The sequence below is a fragment of the Ambystoma mexicanum genome, chromosome 3q (genome assembly GCF_040938575.1).
Source record: "Ambystoma mexicanum isolate Mex_15411 chromosome 3q, UKY_AmexF1_1, whole genome shotgun sequence".
Taxonomy (NCBI): Eukaryota; Metazoa; Chordata; class Amphibia; order Caudata; family Ambystomatidae; genus Ambystoma; species Ambystoma mexicanum.
Window position 1 is genome coordinate 439262549 of NC_090926.1, and position 18257 is coordinate 439280805.

Consider the following 18257-nt stretch of genomic DNA (forward strand, 5'->3'; position numbering starts at 1 on the left):
TTGGGGCTCCCATAAAAGACTCACCCAGGAGTTTGGCATATGGCATGCATGATTATAACAGAGGGAATACCATCTATAACTGACCTTGCAACAAAGGACCATGTATTTAAATGCAAAATAGCAGGAGGCCATACAAACAATCATCAGTGCCTGCAAAAAGACAAATCCATCATGAACTCTACCGAAGTTGGCAATGAGGATACTGACATAAATGTATACACAACTAGGTGTGGGTAACTTACCATGTTGGGAGCGATGAACTCACTGTATCTCAGTTAAGATGTTGACAATATTGGTAAGTGGCCCCAGACGTTCTGGTAGTGCATAAAACCCTTAACCGCATGCTCATGCGTGTGTTAACGTCATCTAAGTGGCTGAAAATAACCAAATTAGATGTAAATTGGTAAATTTCTGCACCACGGTATGGAGTGAGATCCATCAAGAAATAGGTGCGCATACATTAGGGTGCGTTAAACTTGATCAAGTCCATAAGCATACCATCAGAAGCCGAAACAATGATCAGGACTCTGGAACCGACAGCCCCTAATCATGGAATAGCTAATGGCTGTACGTCGGAAGTGCTACGTTACTGACAACAAATTCTTAGGGTATACATAGAAGACATTTCTACCATCTGGAGCCGAAACAATGATCAGGACTCTGGTATGTTAATACCCCAGTCCAGAGCGTGGGGTCCCCTGCACCTTTCAGTTTCGCATTCTTACTCAGATAGACCTGTTGCTGGTTCACCACTTCTGTTCCCTTTCACATCCCCTCTTGGCGCATATTGGAAAAAAAATGTGCTACTCCTGTATGACATTACTGAATTAATTTACGTCTTTGGCCATTTCTCCTCTGCTTTCTCAGGCCCCATGAAGGCCTCCTTTTCCGCCTTGAGATGATTTCTCTTCCCTGACCTCAGATCCCCCACCAGGAATCTCTCTGCATTTTTATGGCATAACAAAGCTATCATTAAAAATCACAGGGCACTTTATCGCAAGTTCCGGGTAGCTGAAGGCATCAGAGTCTTCTATCACATTATAGATAATGGCTCCCCTCGATCTTTCCAATAGTTAAAAGGCCTGTTTTCTATCACTGATTCGGATCTGAACTTTTACATTAAATTGGTTAATGCCTGTCTGGATGCTCTGCAGTGCTCACCGAATTGTATTCTTCTACCCGATGCCTCCAGACTTCTGCTCTTAACCATGGCTTCCACTGCCCCTGCTGCTAAATTCTATAATGTTTTGTGCTTTACGGCTCATCCTACCACCAAATAGTCCATGCAATCTGATTGGGAATTGGACTTTCGTGCTAATCTGGATGACAAAACCGGGTCTCTTTTATTTGCAAGGATTAAGAGAGTCTTCACTTCTGCTAACGTCACACAACTTCTGTATTTTTTCACCCACAGAGCCTTCATAACTCCTCAAATCAAATTTGGGATGGATTACAAATGCTGATCCTGTGGTGTTGCCTCCGCCTCCTATAAACATATATTTTTTGATTGCCCCCATGTGCTCAAGTTCTGGAAGTAGGTGTGGTGATTTCTTCATTTAATCGTTGATGTCGAGGTTCCCCTTTCTTTTGTAAATGTCTTTTTGGCAGTCATGCCATTGTTACCATTGACTTATAGGACTCAACTAAACTTTATGACCTCCTTATTGCTCTGACCCTTAAACTTGTCAATACTAATTGGAAAAATGTGCAAAATGTTTCCGTGAAGGGATGGTGGAACAATGTATGTCATGTGCAGAGAACGGAACACTGCATGGCGATCTACCTTGATGCCATTCCCAAAAAAAGCTAAATGGGATCACTTTATTTGTTACTTGCATCACTTTTGTTCGACATCCTATGGCTCTTAAGTAGTTCTATTATCCACTTTCTTGCCTTGTTGTACCATCCTGTCTTCTTCAAATGGATTTAAGCATTGGTTTGTTTGTATTTGTTTGGTTTGCATCGTAATTCAATTCCAAAGCTTACTTTGTTCCATAATTATATGCTCCTTTCCCTCCCATCCTACCTCTTATTCTCATGTTCGTCCCCTCATTATTCCCCCTTATTTGTCCACTATTTATCCATTTATCTTGTAGATACAGAATGTGTTCTGTAACCTGGCTGGGTTTACATATTGTTATCACCTTAACCTACCTGTTTTTTTCTTTCCCAGCATCTTATTGAACAGTCTATTGTTGCTCTTGTTCTCTTCGAATAGACTGTCTATTTGGCCCTCTGTATGGTCCTAATTATGCTGTTATTATCCTTCCTTATAATCCTAATAAAGATTATTAGTACTCAGTAAAACACATTCTGATTGTCTATCACCTGGTCGTTACCTGGCCGGGAATCCCTCGGCCGGGATTCCATGGCCATTGTTCCCGGCGTGGGGAGTGGCAGCCCCTCAGCCAATGAGGAGGCTCGAAGCGGGGCTATCCCCGCTCCGAGCCTCCACACGGCTGAGAAAGTGCCATCGCCCCGCACCAGAAACTCATGTATGTTTTATTACCTTTCCTCGCCTCCTCCCCACCCTCCCAACCCACTTACCTTCTGATTTCTCCTTTTTCAGGAGCAAACACACTGGGAACACTTCTTTTCCCAGTGCGTCAGCTCCCGAAGGCCGCCATGGAAAGGGAAAATGGACTCCGTTAAGGCTTCGCTCGGGCCTATAACTATGGGCCCCGGGGCATTACCTGACTAGGTAATGCCCCCGCCACTCGGGGCATACTGCTTAATTAAAACCTTTTAAAAACGGAAGAGTTGCCCATAAAACCGATGTGCCATCTCGATGGCTATTCAGGTATCGGAAATCGATTTTGGTGAGGCTACTAATAAGAATCTAGAAGATTTGAAAGACAATGGCCTGTTGGTGGAAAAGGGGTTTGTTCTTGTTCAGCAAGCCAGTAGTGCATCACTAGGAACAGGATCTACTGATGATACAGCTACTGTAAGGCAGAAAAAAACAAAGAACCAGAAAAATCTACCAAAGAACCCACTATGTGTTCCCGTAAAGGTTTGTGTCAACTCAAATGGTATCCACATGTAAATCCAGGTGGGTTAGAGGAGGATGTGAGTTACAAAGAATGTGATACTATTACTATTGCCTTCCCACGTGTTGATGAGAGGGAAAAAGTGGAGGAAACAGTATTAGTGAGTGGTGAAATGAAGAACTGTGCATTAAATCCAAAACGAATTGACTGACGTTGAAAATAGGGGTAATTACTAAATTCTTAAAGCCTATAAAAACTTTGAACAAATCTGTGGATCTGAGTATTCTTATTATCCATTCGGACTCAGAAGCTGTTGTGGAAAGAATATTTGAGTAAAGTGCCTCATTTGGAGTCTGAATGTAAAGTCTAGTGGTAGAAAAGTATCCCTAAAATCCACCGCCCTTGAATTTGTTCCTAAAAATATCTATGAAGGTGGGAATGTTGACAAAAGTGTGGTTGGAGTGGAAGGTACATTTATACCAAAGGGTCTCTTTATGGCTGAAATAAATACTGTTTACTCTAAGTCAGGGGCAACCTCTAAGGTTGCCCCTAAGAAAGGTGTGGAGAAGGTTTTTCCAGCATTTTTCTAACTGGAATACTGCAGGAAAAAAGTTCATGAGAAACTGGGTTCCGAAAAAAGACAAAAGAAGAATAGGTAACCCAAAGTCTATTTAGAGTTCTAGAAAAGGGGAGATACATTTAGCCTCAGAACTGGATAATGGTAAAGGTAATACTAATCCTCTGTGCAGAAGTGTATACCTTTTAGAAGTGGAAAGGAAAGTTTGAGAATTTCTTCCACTAAATAGAACATATGTGTTGGCCCGAACTGAAATACTGAAACTAACCTTAGTAAAATCTGGAGACCTAGCTCAGGTCCAATTCATTTACCTGGGGGAAGTTGATATAGTGAGGCTTGGCTTCAAATCAGAACTGATTAGAAATGTAGTTCTGACTGAAATGCAGGCCTTTGAAGAAATGGGATATGATCTGTGCAGGAGGGAGAGCCTGTCAGTGAAAGTGCTCACATGGAGGTGGTGCCATGCCAATTATTGATGGTTAAAGTAAATTGTGAAGATCACAGTTCCAGCAGGATGACAAATCCAGTGGGCTCTGAAAGATCTGTCACCTACCCTGAACACCCTGCATATGAAAAATGTTAAGGTAGATGGGCAATTCTGAGACAAACAATTTAAGATATCCTCCTGGAATACCCAGGGTTTTGCTCATCTGTCTTCTCTTTAATGTCTTTGGGGTACCTCGGAATTCATAGCTTTACAGGATTCATAGATCTTAGAATAACCGATATTAGAAGGTTATACTTTCTGCTATGAACCAGCAAGAAAAGGCTTGCTGTAGCGACCATTTGGAGGTTTGGTGTGTGCTGTTCGTAACGACTGTAAACTTCTAATGGAAAAACCTCCATTGGAAGAAAAAGATATATTAGTAGTTAACCTAGTAATGCATGTGAAGATGGAACTTGATCTGCATGTCTGCTTGATTGTACATGTCTATTTTAATCCTAATAATGATGATTTAATGAATTCTTTAGCAAAGATAGATCAGGTAATGGAGACATATCTGACGGGAGAAAGTAGCTGCATATTATGAGGTGATTTGAACAGTGAATGTTTACATGAGAAATATCTGGGACAGCAGGCAAAGACTTTTGAGGCACAGGAAAGAGAACATATATGGAAAGAGGCCTTAGGTTCTTAGGATCTTACTCTAGTAAATGGTAATGTTAAGGGTGATATTCCCCCAAATTTGCCAACGGTAACTTATGGTGGGGTCTCGACCTTAGATTACATTTTTCTGTCTATGGATCTTTTTAATTGAGCTGAAAACCTAATTGTGGTCAGTCTGGGAGGGAGTGATCATTGTTTTTTAACACTCTCACTTCACCTGGGTATTGAACACAGATCCACAATTCTCAACATGTATGTTGAAAAAGGACAAAGGAATTATAGGGTACTCTGGAGGCCGACATGTGCATCTAGATTTAATACCAAAATGTCATAGTGTTTATACTTGACTCACAGGGAAACACTTAGCACACTGATATTTGCATCTTTTATTCAAGATACCCTGGTGGGCTAGATGCCCCATAATATGCTTGATGGATGTGGTAGAAAGAGCCTACATAAGCATGTTTTTGATGATGACACCAATAAGGGGAAAACAAAGTTTTTAATTAAGGGCAATTAGAAAAATCGGGAGTTTAGGTTGTCCTCTTCTGAAAAGATTACAACATTAATATTCGAATCACGTGAAAGAAAAGTGACACTTGGATTATCAATATGATGCAGAGAGGATGCTTGCCTCTTGGAATGCAAAAAGTGGGGCTTTTTTTTGTTTACTTATGAAAGAGAAGAATGTGCAAATGTCTCTGCAGGTAAATCCAATTGCAGCCAACATTTGGGTTGACTTTTTCTCAAAACTATATGTGGAGCTCCCCCTTCCTATCCCAGGGTTAATCAAGATATTGCGACAGGTTTCATCCCTTTGAGATGTTCTTAACATAACCCAGGAGGAGGTCTACTCAATAATCATTAGATCTAAAAGTTTCAAACGTTCTGGCGCATGTTGGCCTGTCGAACCTCACTTTAAAATCAGAGACAAATCCACCCACGTGCAGAAATACCACACTGATACTCATTTATAAGGCAGGTGATGGACTGGATCCAGCCAACTACCACCCAATTTCTTTATTGGATGGCTCATATAACATTTTGTCATCATTGATCTTGAAATATCTTCTCAATGAAACCAAAATCCCCCTGTGTATTTATATATACCAGACTGGCTTTATAATGGGGGGAGGGTGGGTATTTCTCTGAACTGTCTTGTTATCTCTCTTTTGATGAGGCGGATCCAGGAGGAGGGGAGACCAATATGTGCGGCCTTCCTGGACAGAAACAAAAAAAAAAAAACTTTGATTTTGTAAATCACACCCTCCTGTAGTTAAAGAACCAAGGCTGTCCGCCTGCCTTACTTGACATGTTGATGGCTCTACACGGCGAAGTAAGACTGAAAGTGAGGTTGGATGGCACCGGGAATTCTTCTGGTTGGATAAAGTGTGAGAGGGCACTGTGCCAAGAATGCGTCTTGGCCCCTTTCCTATTTAACCCTCATAAAGTAGATTTAGGCTGCTCCTTGCAAGGTGTGAAAACTCATCCTCAGAAAATAGAAAACTTATTCATTCCTTAGCTTCTGTATGCAGATGATTTCGTTGTATTTGATTATACACAAGTTGGCCTCCAGAGAGCCTTGTTAGCAGTTGATAAATACTTTAGGGGGGTAGGTTTGGAATTGAATGAGGCAAAGTCTCAAATTGTCCTAAATAAAACAAGAAAGGATTTTAAAACATTCCAATGGTGGATTAATGATCAACATTTGGAGCAAGTACAATTCTTTAAATACCTTGGAATTCTCAATTGTAGTAACAAGACATTTTACAAACAATGCTCAGTTATGAAGACTGCAGTAACACCTTAAGTATCGCAGTTAAGACAACTTGAGAAGAAATTTGGATGGTTTTTCCTCCTTTCACTGCTGAAATGTTATCAGCAAAAGATGATTTCACGGGTCATCAATGGTACAGAGGTGGGTATTAATGAATGACAGTAAATGCAACATTTGGCGTAAGGTGCTCTCCTTTCTCCTTGCCCCAGAGTACCCCATTGTCAGCTATAAGACACATATTAGGTCTTACCTCGATCCAGACTATGATGGACTGGAGAAGTCTGCAACTATATAAAAGCCTTTTGTGCCTCCGGGCAGATTTTTTTTTTGTTTTTTTTGTAGAGTTACAAGGTGTATTATCTTTAGGTAGTTGAAGCCCCCTAGTACTATGGACAGAAAACTGCACTTAGATTATGGCACGTGGAGGTATAACAGAGAAAGTGTTCTCATGCAGGCCAGACACAGCCAAGAAGCGCCTTTATGAAATGGATTGGTCAGATAATGGGGTTCAGCTAACCTCCTACAGAGTCCTTGAACATTTTATCTATGACATAAGACCAGTGGGCTCTATGAATGCAATATTATGCAAATATCCCTCTATAAAAAATCGGCGAGTTTAGCTGTATATAAAGTTGAATTTGTTTCCAACATTTGTAGTGAGGGGGGCACATGAAAGTATTCCTCCGTCTCACTGTGAGACTGTGTTGGTTCTACTCTGGTGAAGTAGAAACCATACACCATCTGGGAACAGTATGCCCTCAACTCTCTGGTATACATGTTAAAATATTTGGTAAATACCTATCCTTTGAAATGCTTGAAGTGACTGCCAGAATTTGATGCACTTTGCTTGGAGACCTGCCAACTTCCATGGTCATTGTAGCAATGATATTTTTAGTTCTGATATTTCCCAACCAACTGGGCTACTTTATTATTGTTACTTTATTAAACCAACTGTGAATGTATGATGATTTTTAATTAAGAGGAAAGTATGTTTGATTTTAACAAAGGATATCTGTAGGTTTCGAATTTTAGTTTTGGATATTTTAATGTGATTTTTAAATCATAAGCTTGGTGCATGCTAGTAATTTTGCTTACTTTTGTAGATAAATGTACTATTTGTGGTTGGCTTTTGATTGTACTCTGTTTTGCATGAAAAGTTTGACATTTTAAACTATAACACATAATAAAAGATACATAAATACATTGTTCAGGGCCCCAGTTCTGAAAGTACCAGACTATGGTCAGGCGTTCATTATCCCAACAGACACCTGTGATTTTGGGTTAGCTCAGCTGAACTCTCAAGTGGTAGAGCAACCTGTCACCTACATCTGCTGATGATTAACAAAAGGGAATGGAACTGGGTTGTTGTTGAAAAAGAGGCTTACCCAGTTGTGTGGACCGTAGAGAAGCTGAAACCCTACACCTTTGGGTCACACATTACAATCCAGACATACCATTGGCCTTTTCGATGGTTATTGGCCAAACAAGGGGAGAACCCTAAGCTTTTGCGTTGGGCCATTTCCCGACAGGAGTTAGATATGGACATTCAGCACAAGCAAGGCTCCCTGCATGGAAATGCATATGGGCTCAGCCAGTACTTTTGCCTTGATGATGAAGTAGACCCTCAGCAGCGTGGTGGCTCACATGCTGAGGCTGGAGTTCATGTGATGAATTTGAACATCTGCACGGTGGGTGTGCGATCGCTTGGGTTTTCAGAAAATTTAAATGAAACTTAATGATGGTAGATCAACCTCTCTAGAATGTGTGGGGCTTATCCGCTCACATGTTCCTATGCTCACTGCATGACATACGCATAGACCTGTTTACTCTGTGTGGACACAGCCTACAGGCCGCAGAACCCTGTGTCATATTATTTGGGATCTGACATGTGGAGAACACAATGCCTCAACAGAAGGAGGAAAACCAAACCTTTCCCCTGCCATGGCCAGTCTAATTAACTAACAAGGGCTCCATGGGCCCACCTTGTCCTTTAGTTGGGCCCTGTTGCTGATTCACGCTTTGCATACTAATCAGAGTTTAATTCAAACAGCCCACAAAGGGTCTAGCTGCAGAGGCTAACAAAGTAGACAGGAAACCCCTAAGACCCTTTCATATGCACTGTGTCAATCTGATGTCAGCTCCTGCCTTCACTATTAATTGACAGTGAAATGTCATGTGTGGGACTGTATGTTACAATAGTCATACACACAGGGAGACCCCATTCAGAAGGTACGAGTATCTGGATTGACAGAGACAGAAAGTCTGATCTCGCCACAACTTCAAGGGCGAACTGCCTCTTTAACCAGGAACCAAATAGAGCTCCATTACCAGAGAGACCTTTTGATCCACAACAGAAAGGAAGATGGGTACAACTTAGTATTATATGTTTTCACCCCTTTACCTTTTCTGTTACAAAGCTCTCTGGTTATGACCTCATCCATGCAGGATATTTTTGGTGGGGACACAGGATTGGTTAATTAAGGTAGGCTTAGCCTACACCCAATTCCAGTGGTCCATTTAGCTTTAAAGAGGGCTGGCCCCTCTTTTGGAGATGATCTGAAGGCTTCACCAGAGCAGAATGAAGAACTCATGATTTGGAAACTGGCTGAAGGTACAGTGTGCCTTACATCTTCTTCCACTGAAGGAAGGCCAGAATCTCCAAGAGGGAAGCAAGATCCCTTTGCTAAACATCTCACTGGAGGCAATAGAGGGAGATACTGAATCCAGGGGTGTCTCCAGCAGCTCTAGAACCGGTACCCAGCCAGCAGACAGCCTGCCCTGATAGGCTCTACAGCTAGCTTTATAGGAGGGAAGTGCCAGAGAGTATCTGACCTAAACAAAGGACAAGGCAGCTGTCTGCAACACTCTCCTTGGCTTTAGGCCACCCACCTAAAGTATGACACAAGCCCAGTGAAGAAGCTAGGAGGAGTGCATTGACAAGCATCTACCAACATCTGCCTTAATGGAAACTTGTTCAACCAGTCATGCCCCTCGAATTGAGATACATAAACAATAGGTGTATCCTACCCTTTGTTGGACTACATCTATGTTTAAATGGTTACTGTGGGAGCAAGTACTCGACTATTGCTTTGCGAGAGTGCTACAAGTATTATCAAACCACTAGTGGTGTTATTTGTCCACTTTCTAGTGAGGGTGATCTGGTTGGAGGGAGAAAAAACAAACAATCATGTATTTGCCACTAATCGTTAGCAGGTTGGAGACGGTAAATCAACGATTCCTTTTGGAAAAATAATTTAGTCCAAATCATTTGTGCATTTTCTTACAAAATTGTATTGATATTTGCAATGTGTGTAACATAAATTCTGTGCATAACATAAATTCAAAAGCAGACACAATCATTCGACTTCATGATTCATTAGCTACAAGAAGATGAATGGGGAAATCATAGACATTTTTGAAACATATTAAACAACATGACAAACTGAAACAAAATGTCAGCAAAAGTTCTTTTACATATGATATAGAAAAACCTTCTAGAAAAGAGGGGAAAGTAAAAAAGTTGTTGCCCCTATGTTTGAGGGAAGTGCTTTTCTCTTTTTTATCAAGTTAATTCCCTTTGAGACAGTTAATTTTGTCTTTATCTAAATTCAGGGCTTCAGTGTTGCCCAATCTACCGGTCTTTGTATAGAAAAAGAATTCTTTGCCCCTCGAATTGTACTTGACTGGACTGCTGACTGTTGTTACGCCGCAGTCTCTAAAGCCATCAGAGATTCCTCGACCAGTGCTTCAGAACCACTGACCCGCACTGAGACAATGATTCCTGACCCCGAACTGCTGTGTAGGCCAGCATGCAGCCATCCGTCCAGCTTCTCTCACCAAACTGCCTGCTGTCCGAAACCTGCAACTGTCTCCCATCTTGAACTATGTCACAGAAGCTGCAAAGCGCCCTGAACCAACTCGACCCTGTTGAGCCCAATAACTGCTACAGCACAAGCTACATTGTGGTTCTGTCCCCCTGATACTTTTCTCAAGGCCCCTAGTGACATTTTCCAACCCTTTGAACTATTGTGATTAATTATTCTACCGACTACCCTCCTGTCAGTATCCATAGTGCATCCCTTTTCCTTCTTTGAAACTGTCTGTCCTCTACATTCCTTTACAGGGTGGGTTGTATTTTGTAGTTTGCTAGACCTGTCTGTTGTGATAATAATAAAGTATATATTTTTGTACATCCTTGAATGGACTGTCCCTTTTATCAATAATTGCATTTTCGCTGTGTTGCAAATAACCAACAATCCACAACCTGTTGGAGATAAGCCTGTCATTCCATTCATGTGAACACAATTTGACAAGGAGGTTTATAATTTTCTTGTGTTTTCAATCAGTTCGGATCAATTCTGATGTACTAGAGGTGTGGGGCTGATTCATGGTTTAGAAACCAATATTCAACCCTGGACCACTGGTGACCCGGAAGTTGATTTGTCACAGTTAGACCTAGCATACTTAAGTCCAACTGCCCCCTTGTCATCAGCATTCTTGCACATGGTGATTGGTGGTGTGCCTCGTGAGGGGGCTCTGTGACAGGAGTGTCTGGGTGCTGGCATACTTTGTTGTTTGTGTGTGTGTGTGTGTGTGTCTGTTTGTGTGTGTGCGCTATTCTCTGTTGTTATTGTTGTGTGTGTGTGTGTCTGTGTGTATTGTCATCAACTATATTATGTGTGTGCTGCCATCTACTGTTGTTTTTGTGTTTGCGTCTTAAAATCGGCTTTGTGTGTATGTGTGTATTCTTGTGTCCTGTCCATGGTTGTTTTATGTGCATGTGCTGTTATCATTTGTTTTTGTTTCTCATGTTGTGTATGCTAGTATCCATTGGTGTTGTTTCTGTTGTTCTGGGATTTGTGTATGTGTGTGTTTGTGTGTGTGGTTGGCCATCTGTTGAATTGTGTGTTTGTGTTCCCATTTGTTGTTGTGTTTAGATATGCTGTTATCCATTGTTGGTAGTGTGTTCTCTGTCCTGTCATCAGTTGTTGTATGTGTCACCTTCTCCTGTTATTGTCCAAAGTGCATTTGCCTGTGTGCTGCCATTTGTTGTTGTTTTACATGCGTAAGTCTGTGTGCGTGTTTTGTCATCTTTGTTTTGTTTCGGTTATCATTCTCTGTTTAGTTAGTTTAGTTAGTTTATTTATAAATCGTGTCCGATCCCTCAGGTAGCTGGGCGCATAATCATGTGCACAGCAGAGTTACATATCGTTACACATCTTAATACAGCAGACAGAGCATACATTAGTCAAGGCTCTGAAAGTTACATACAAGCATAGAATATACCTAGAGTATAGTGTACAGAGAATATCACAGTTACATCTTAATACAGCAGACAGAGCATACATTAGTCAAGGCTCTGAGAGTTACATACAAGCATAGAATATACCGAGAGTATAGTGTACAGAGAATAGCACAGTTACAGTGGCGAATGAGGACCGGTTACAGATTGGTCCTGTATAGGCTGTAGAAGAGTAAATATTACTGCAGGTGGAGAGCGGCGGCTGTGTACTGCCATCCAGTATTTGTGAGTGTTTGTGTGTGATTGTTTGCATGTAGTTGTGGTTTCATGCAGATCTGATGTAGAACATTTTCAACATGGAAGGGTGTGCACACTATAGTAATACACAACACACCAATAACCAGCTGCACTCACTTTTCTCAATCATATTTAAAGTTATATAATATTTTCAGTTCACATACAAATCAAACAATGTATGGCGCTAGGAAGTGATTGGTACACCATATATCTAATACTCAAGGGGCCTCATTACGACCCAGGCGTTAAGGGTTAACGCCGTTGTTAACCCTTAACGCCTATTCTGATTTTAACGGCTGCTCTTAGCAGCCGTTAAAATCCATGGCGCTAACCTGCCATGATGCTAATTACGCCACCGTAATTTACGGTGGCGTAATTAGCGCCTTCCCCACTCCCATTATGCCCTATGGGGCAAAAATGGGAATGGGGAAGGGAAAATGGGAAATGGGGATTTACCGCCCCACTCACCTTGGAATGGGGCGGTAAATCCCCCATCCACCATGGTGTAAACATAGTTTACACCATGGTGGTAAAGTTGGCGCAATTAGCGCCTGGGTCGTAATGACCCCCAAAACCTTTATAAAAAAGACAACACTCAAAAAATTGTGTTTGAACTCACCACACTCTATGTGAAGTACATCACTTTTTCAAACAAAGATAGCTATTTAAGTAAAGATTTAATATTTCAAAAAAGGAACATAAAATATATTTTCGTCTTTTCCCAAAAAGATTACTTTAGGCAAATCTAAAGAGTCACATAATACAAGTATGCATTTTAGTCATGCTATATCCCATTAGTATGATTTAAAAAAAAAAAAGATGCACACATTTTCTGTTGTTAGCAATACAAAGATGATCTTAATAAAACACCTCCTTCATAAACATCTACTAATAAAATGTCATCAATTTTTCATGGTAATACATTTTATGTCTAATGTGTTTCGAAATGAGCTTGCTTCATCAGACACATACACCACTAATATTTTCTGAAAGTAATAACAAAATACAAGGCAATTAGTATTAAAATCAAAGTGCTTCAAAAAATGAAAAGTGAAGCCCATTCACATATCACTAACCTTATTAAATCCTTGGATACAACTGTGGAGTCATCAATGGCAGTGCACGGCACAGTCTGTCAAAATGTAACACAATCTGTAGGTACATAAAAAAGACCCATGTCAAGTCCTCATCAAGAGCTTCAAAAGTAACATACTCATAAATTGAAGTTACTAGACACCAAAGGTCCCCTGTGCCATAAAAAACATTTAACCGGATGGCGCCAACAGCATATACAGTGTCAATGTAGTAAGTCATGGCTGAAAAAAGTATAAAGAGTTACGCTATGATTAAGTGTCCAGTATGGATATTCCGAACTATTGATGAATACTTTAAAATAAACATACTTCTCCCAAAGTGACACAGTAAACAAGATCCAAGTCTAGTCAGTTGTCTTTTTATGTACATTTTGTGCACACTATAGACAATATTATAATCTACGAAATTCATTAAATTGATTAACTACAGAACACATATGGGACTAATCTCTCTTGATATTCGAAAAAAAATAGACATATCTCAGTTGTATTATGCAACAACCATTTCTGTGGTTTCAATTCCATGAATTACAAGTCATAGATAATGGTGATAAGTTCTCACATTATTTGAGCCTAATGCTTTGAGAAGTTATCCTCTTTAGATGCTAACTTTTTGCGGATTGCTCAGTCATTACTGTGAGTTTCATGAGTGAAATCTCAATGTGTGCACAACTAATCTATGCCCATGTAACCATAGACAATGTATGCTTTCTTTTTTCTTAAAATTAAGAAGTATTTGTGAGTGTGTGTGTTATTATATATTTTTGCTGTTCGGTATGTGTGTGTATGTGTGTCATTATCTCTCATTATTGACGTGTTGTTTTCTGTTCTCACCTCTATCATTGTGGTCATGCATGTTTGCGTGTGTGTTGTGTTTGCGGCCACCCATTTCTGTTGCTGTGCGTGTGTGTGTGTCAGGGGCAAACAGACAAAAGGGAAGAGGAAGGTAACCAGAACTATAGGGGCAGTAGCAGCACTGTCAAAAATGACTGCCACCAAACCTCGAAATGCTTTTACACATGCCTCATGGGCATACAGCCTTATAGAAGACTGATTTGCCCTTTGGGCTGGGGAAGAACGTATAGAAACGTAATTTTCAAGCAAGACTTGGGCAGCCAGGAACCAAAGAGAGGCCGGATTGGATGGGGCATGCCAATGCGCATGCGCGCAACTCAAACCAGGGGCTTGTGCTTGAGTCTGCATGTGGAGAAGATGTGCATCAAGCAGTTCCTCCTGACAAAGAAGCCTATGCGAGAGGTCCCACTGGAGGAGCAGCCCGCATCTCCGCATGCAAAGGGAACGTGGGGGAACGTGCATGGGGCTCCAACCCACCCCTCAACCCCTGAGCCCATACTGAAGCTAAGTCACTGCACCCTTGCTTTAACCCTTTGCTTACCTGATACCAATACTTACTACGACGTGTGTGAATCATAGCTACAAGTTCGCAATAGACACAGTGCGTTGGGGTGTTTCCTGTCTCATGTGAATGAACAAGTAGCCACGTGAGGGTTTAAACAAATTATCCTAGTTTTACAAACGAAAGGCAGACACGTGCGGCAGCGCACGCTTGAAAGCAGGAATCACTCGCATGAGTCCACATGACTACAAAAGGCCACATGTGGAGGTCCACGTTGTAGGTCGCTAAAGCCTCCTCTTAATTTACGCTGTCTTGGAATGAAAGCCACATGCAGCAGCGCATGCCGCAGGACTTAGATTTGCGCAATGAGTGTTTAGTTTAGATGCATGTATACAAGTGAATTGCCCACACGTGTTAAAGCATACAGCACGCACTAATGTGGTTGTTCTTTTCAGCATGAACCTGCTCCTGTAAACAACTGGCGCATCACAGGATTTGACGGCCTATAGCAGACAACAGAGGAACACTCCTCAGGGACCATATCCCCAAAAGCTAAGTCTGCATGCTTGCTTATGTAACCACTCAAGTAACAAAGCTCTCTCACTCTATTGATGTGTGTATGTATGTGTATTGTTGCATTGGGAGGGCAGAGAGGGGAAGTGGCAGGGAATGGGATTGTTGATGCATCACAGCAACGTTCTGCAGAAGCTGAATAAACGTATGCAAGGATCTGAGCTTTTCCTAAAAACCCCAGTCCTATCCATAACCTCTTCCTAACCCTCTTTCCGGTTTCCCTACAACCCCCATACCTATCCAATCAACAATACCATAACCCTCCTTCCCTGTGGTGGTTAAAGACACCTGTGTAAGCTGTGTCTTGCAGGTCCCAAGACTATTGCGGGGGTGGTTGGTTTGTGCCACTCCTGCGACTTGGACCTGTGAACCACGACAGTGTGTGTCTGTGCATGTGTGGACTGCTAACCAGTGATTTTGAATGTATGCGTGTGTGTTTGTTGTAATCCAGTGTTGTGTGTGCTGCCTTCCATTGTGTAGTTGTGTGTGTTGTGTGTTTGTGTGTGTGTTTGTGTGTATGCATGTGTGTGATCTGCAATTCATGGGGCCTCATTACGAGTCCGGCGGTAACCTGCCGTTTTTTCCGTCTCGGTTACCACCGGACTCGTATTACCATTCCGCCTCTGTGATTCCCGGATTTACCGGGGCATTACAACCTCGGTGACCCAGGAATTCCGGAGGTGGGATTCGGTAAATCCCCATTCCCATTGAGTCCTTTAGGACTCAATGGGAATGGGGACCATGGAAACACCGGCATCATATTGTGATGGTGCTGGTGTTTCTACGTCCGCCTGCAGGCGGGCGGTGTTAAACCAGTGAGGTCAGACCTGGCAGGAATGACACCTCTGCCTGCAGGACTCGAGATCACCCGGTATGGAAACAACGGCGGCGGCGGGTCAACAAACATGCACACTCAAACTACATAACTACTATCACTGCTAAACCAATACCTCATCTGTTTCGACAATCTCCTGCTCTTTCTCTAGTGCTAGCTCCACTCCGGGATGTGCACGGGGAAGCTTTGAAAAGGTATTGATTTCTGCTCACTGGTGCTGCAGGTGTTTATCAAGCAGTGGTGGCATTCTAAATTCAATGCAACAGTTGGTGTTTTGATAATACTTCTTCCGGTGGTGTCTGAAAATCATGTGAAATGTCCCTGGTGGTTTAGCAATTCATGTTGCATGTATAGACTCCCACCAATGAGTACTGGTGTGACCACACTGTCTCTGTGTTTGCTGTGGTTTCTCCTATTGCTCTCTCTCTCTTTTTTGTTCTGCGGGTGGCTCTGCCCCGGCTCTTTCTCATTTTGAGTACGCTCGATAGTGCTGTAGGATTTTTATTTCTGATGTGGGTGATGTCTGTCTCTTTGATGTCTGACTCTTGGGTTGGTCAGGATGACAATCTGGTATCGATTTAGATCTGAAACAATAAGAGGAACTTAAGTGATCATTTTTGCCAAGAGGCATGGTGGGAGATAAGGCTCAAGAACCAAAAAAAGTGATTGATGGAAAGGTTTTTAATAAATATGAACAGCTGGCGCTGCTCTGGGCAACCTTACACAACACCGCTTTTAGCTCATCTGCATCGTTGCAAAAGGTGTCCCGCTATATATGTAAATCAGTGTTTCAGATATATTCAAAACCTTCCACCAATCCCTTTTGTGGTTATAGGACATAAGGGTCTGCATGCAACCATTTTGGCACAAACAGGAGGTGGGGGGAAATGGGACCCTCTCTGCTGCCACCATTCACCTCACGGCTGGGACTGGCTGTGGGTGGCTTACTGGTAGATCTCCCAACCCTAGCGGACAGGGTTCCAGCCCATTGTGTCCAGTCTTGGTTAATAGCCTATTTACAGTGTATGTGTGTTATAATCATATATTGATGGTGTGTGTGTGTTTGTTTGTTTCTATGTGTTTGCTGCCACACGTGTGTGTGTGTTTTTCTGTGCTTGTTTGTGCTGCCGTCTGTTGCTGTTAGATTTGCTCGGTGTCATCAGTGTCATCTTTTTTGTTGTATGTGTGTTCCATTTCATTGTTTTTTCTTGTGCAATATTGGTCTGTGTGTGTGTTGCCACCTGTCATTGTTAGTGTCTTGGTTGCCTTATGTTGTTGCTGATGTGTGTGCTGCCAATCTTCTTGTTTGGGAATGCTGCAATGTGTTATGGTATGTTATGTGTGTATTGTAAGTTACTCATGGTGGCAACAGTAAAGACAGACACTAGTGATCACAGTTCAAGGGTGTTTAGCAAACTGCAGAAGTGGGTGGAATAAACGCTTAATCTAAACCTGATGCGAGCAAGCTTCGACCATCAAACAAATAATAAAGCAGTCGTAGTGGCGTTGTGTCTAATAAAAAGCGCCTATAATAAGAAAAACCTATTGCCAAATCTTACGCTAAATACAAACAATGAGTGTGGAATAAGGTTCACAGGATAGAATGAAGTGTTCTAAAATAATATGTCAGGATGCAGTAGTTGGGGTCTCCCTTTGAGAATAGGATAAGGTTAGCCTCTTGAGCACATCACAATTCTCGAGCTTCCCCAGCACGAGATTACAGTTCCGTTCTCAGCTTATTAGAAGCCTCGATGGCCAAGTCTCTTTTCACTAAAAAGTATCTTGCCTTCGAGTGTCAAAAAATATCAAACCAAAAAGTTCCTTTCATACGGTAGTAAGGGTGATGAAGGCTCACCCCTGCCCCCCCTCTTCCCGGTACAGACCCCTCTTGATTCTCAGCCTCCCTCTGCCGGGTTCACTATTGCTCTAGTTCGCTAATTTTCTCCTTTTATATTCACCAGTCTTTGGGTGATGACTTTTCACCCTGGGCTCCCCCTCTGTCGGGTTCAGACCCCTTCTTGACCGTTTGCTTAGATTCAGTACCCTTGTACATTTTCCATTCACAAATCTTATTGTCTTTTAAACAATGAACTGTTGACTTCCCTCCATCGGGTTCACTCCTGTCACACATACAGTTCTGTCTTCTTTCTCAATGAACGGGATTTGTCTCCTGTAGCTTTTACTGGCTTGCCGGTCAAAGACTTTTGACTTTACAGAGGCTTTGGCTAGATCCCTGTATGACCACCTCAACCGCTCCTTTAAGGCCTTCACAAGGCCTTCTGGAATCAGCAGTTTCAACAAACACATCATTGACCAGAGCCTCTCGAGTAAGCACCCATGTGGTGCCGGATCCCTCTGCAGCTGGTCTTCTCTTTTCTAACAGTTCTTTGAACTTCCCTTAAGTTGT

The 18257-nt window shown here is 42.0% G+C and overlaps 1 long non-coding RNA gene across 1 annotated transcript in view; it reads right to left on the reverse strand.

Moving 5' to 3' along the window:
• Positions 1 to 250: 250 nt before the first annotated feature.
• Positions 251 to 18257, reverse strand: part of LOC138581873 (uncharacterized) — a 76046-nt gene continuing 58039 nt past the window's right edge. The window contains exons 2-3 of the long non-coding RNA XR_011304836.1: positions 13068 to 13143; positions 251 to 374 (exon numbers count right to left, since the gene is read on the reverse strand). This is a non-coding gene — a long non-coding RNA (uncharacterized lncRNA). The remainder of the gene's footprint in view (positions 375 to 13067; positions 13144 to 18257) is intronic.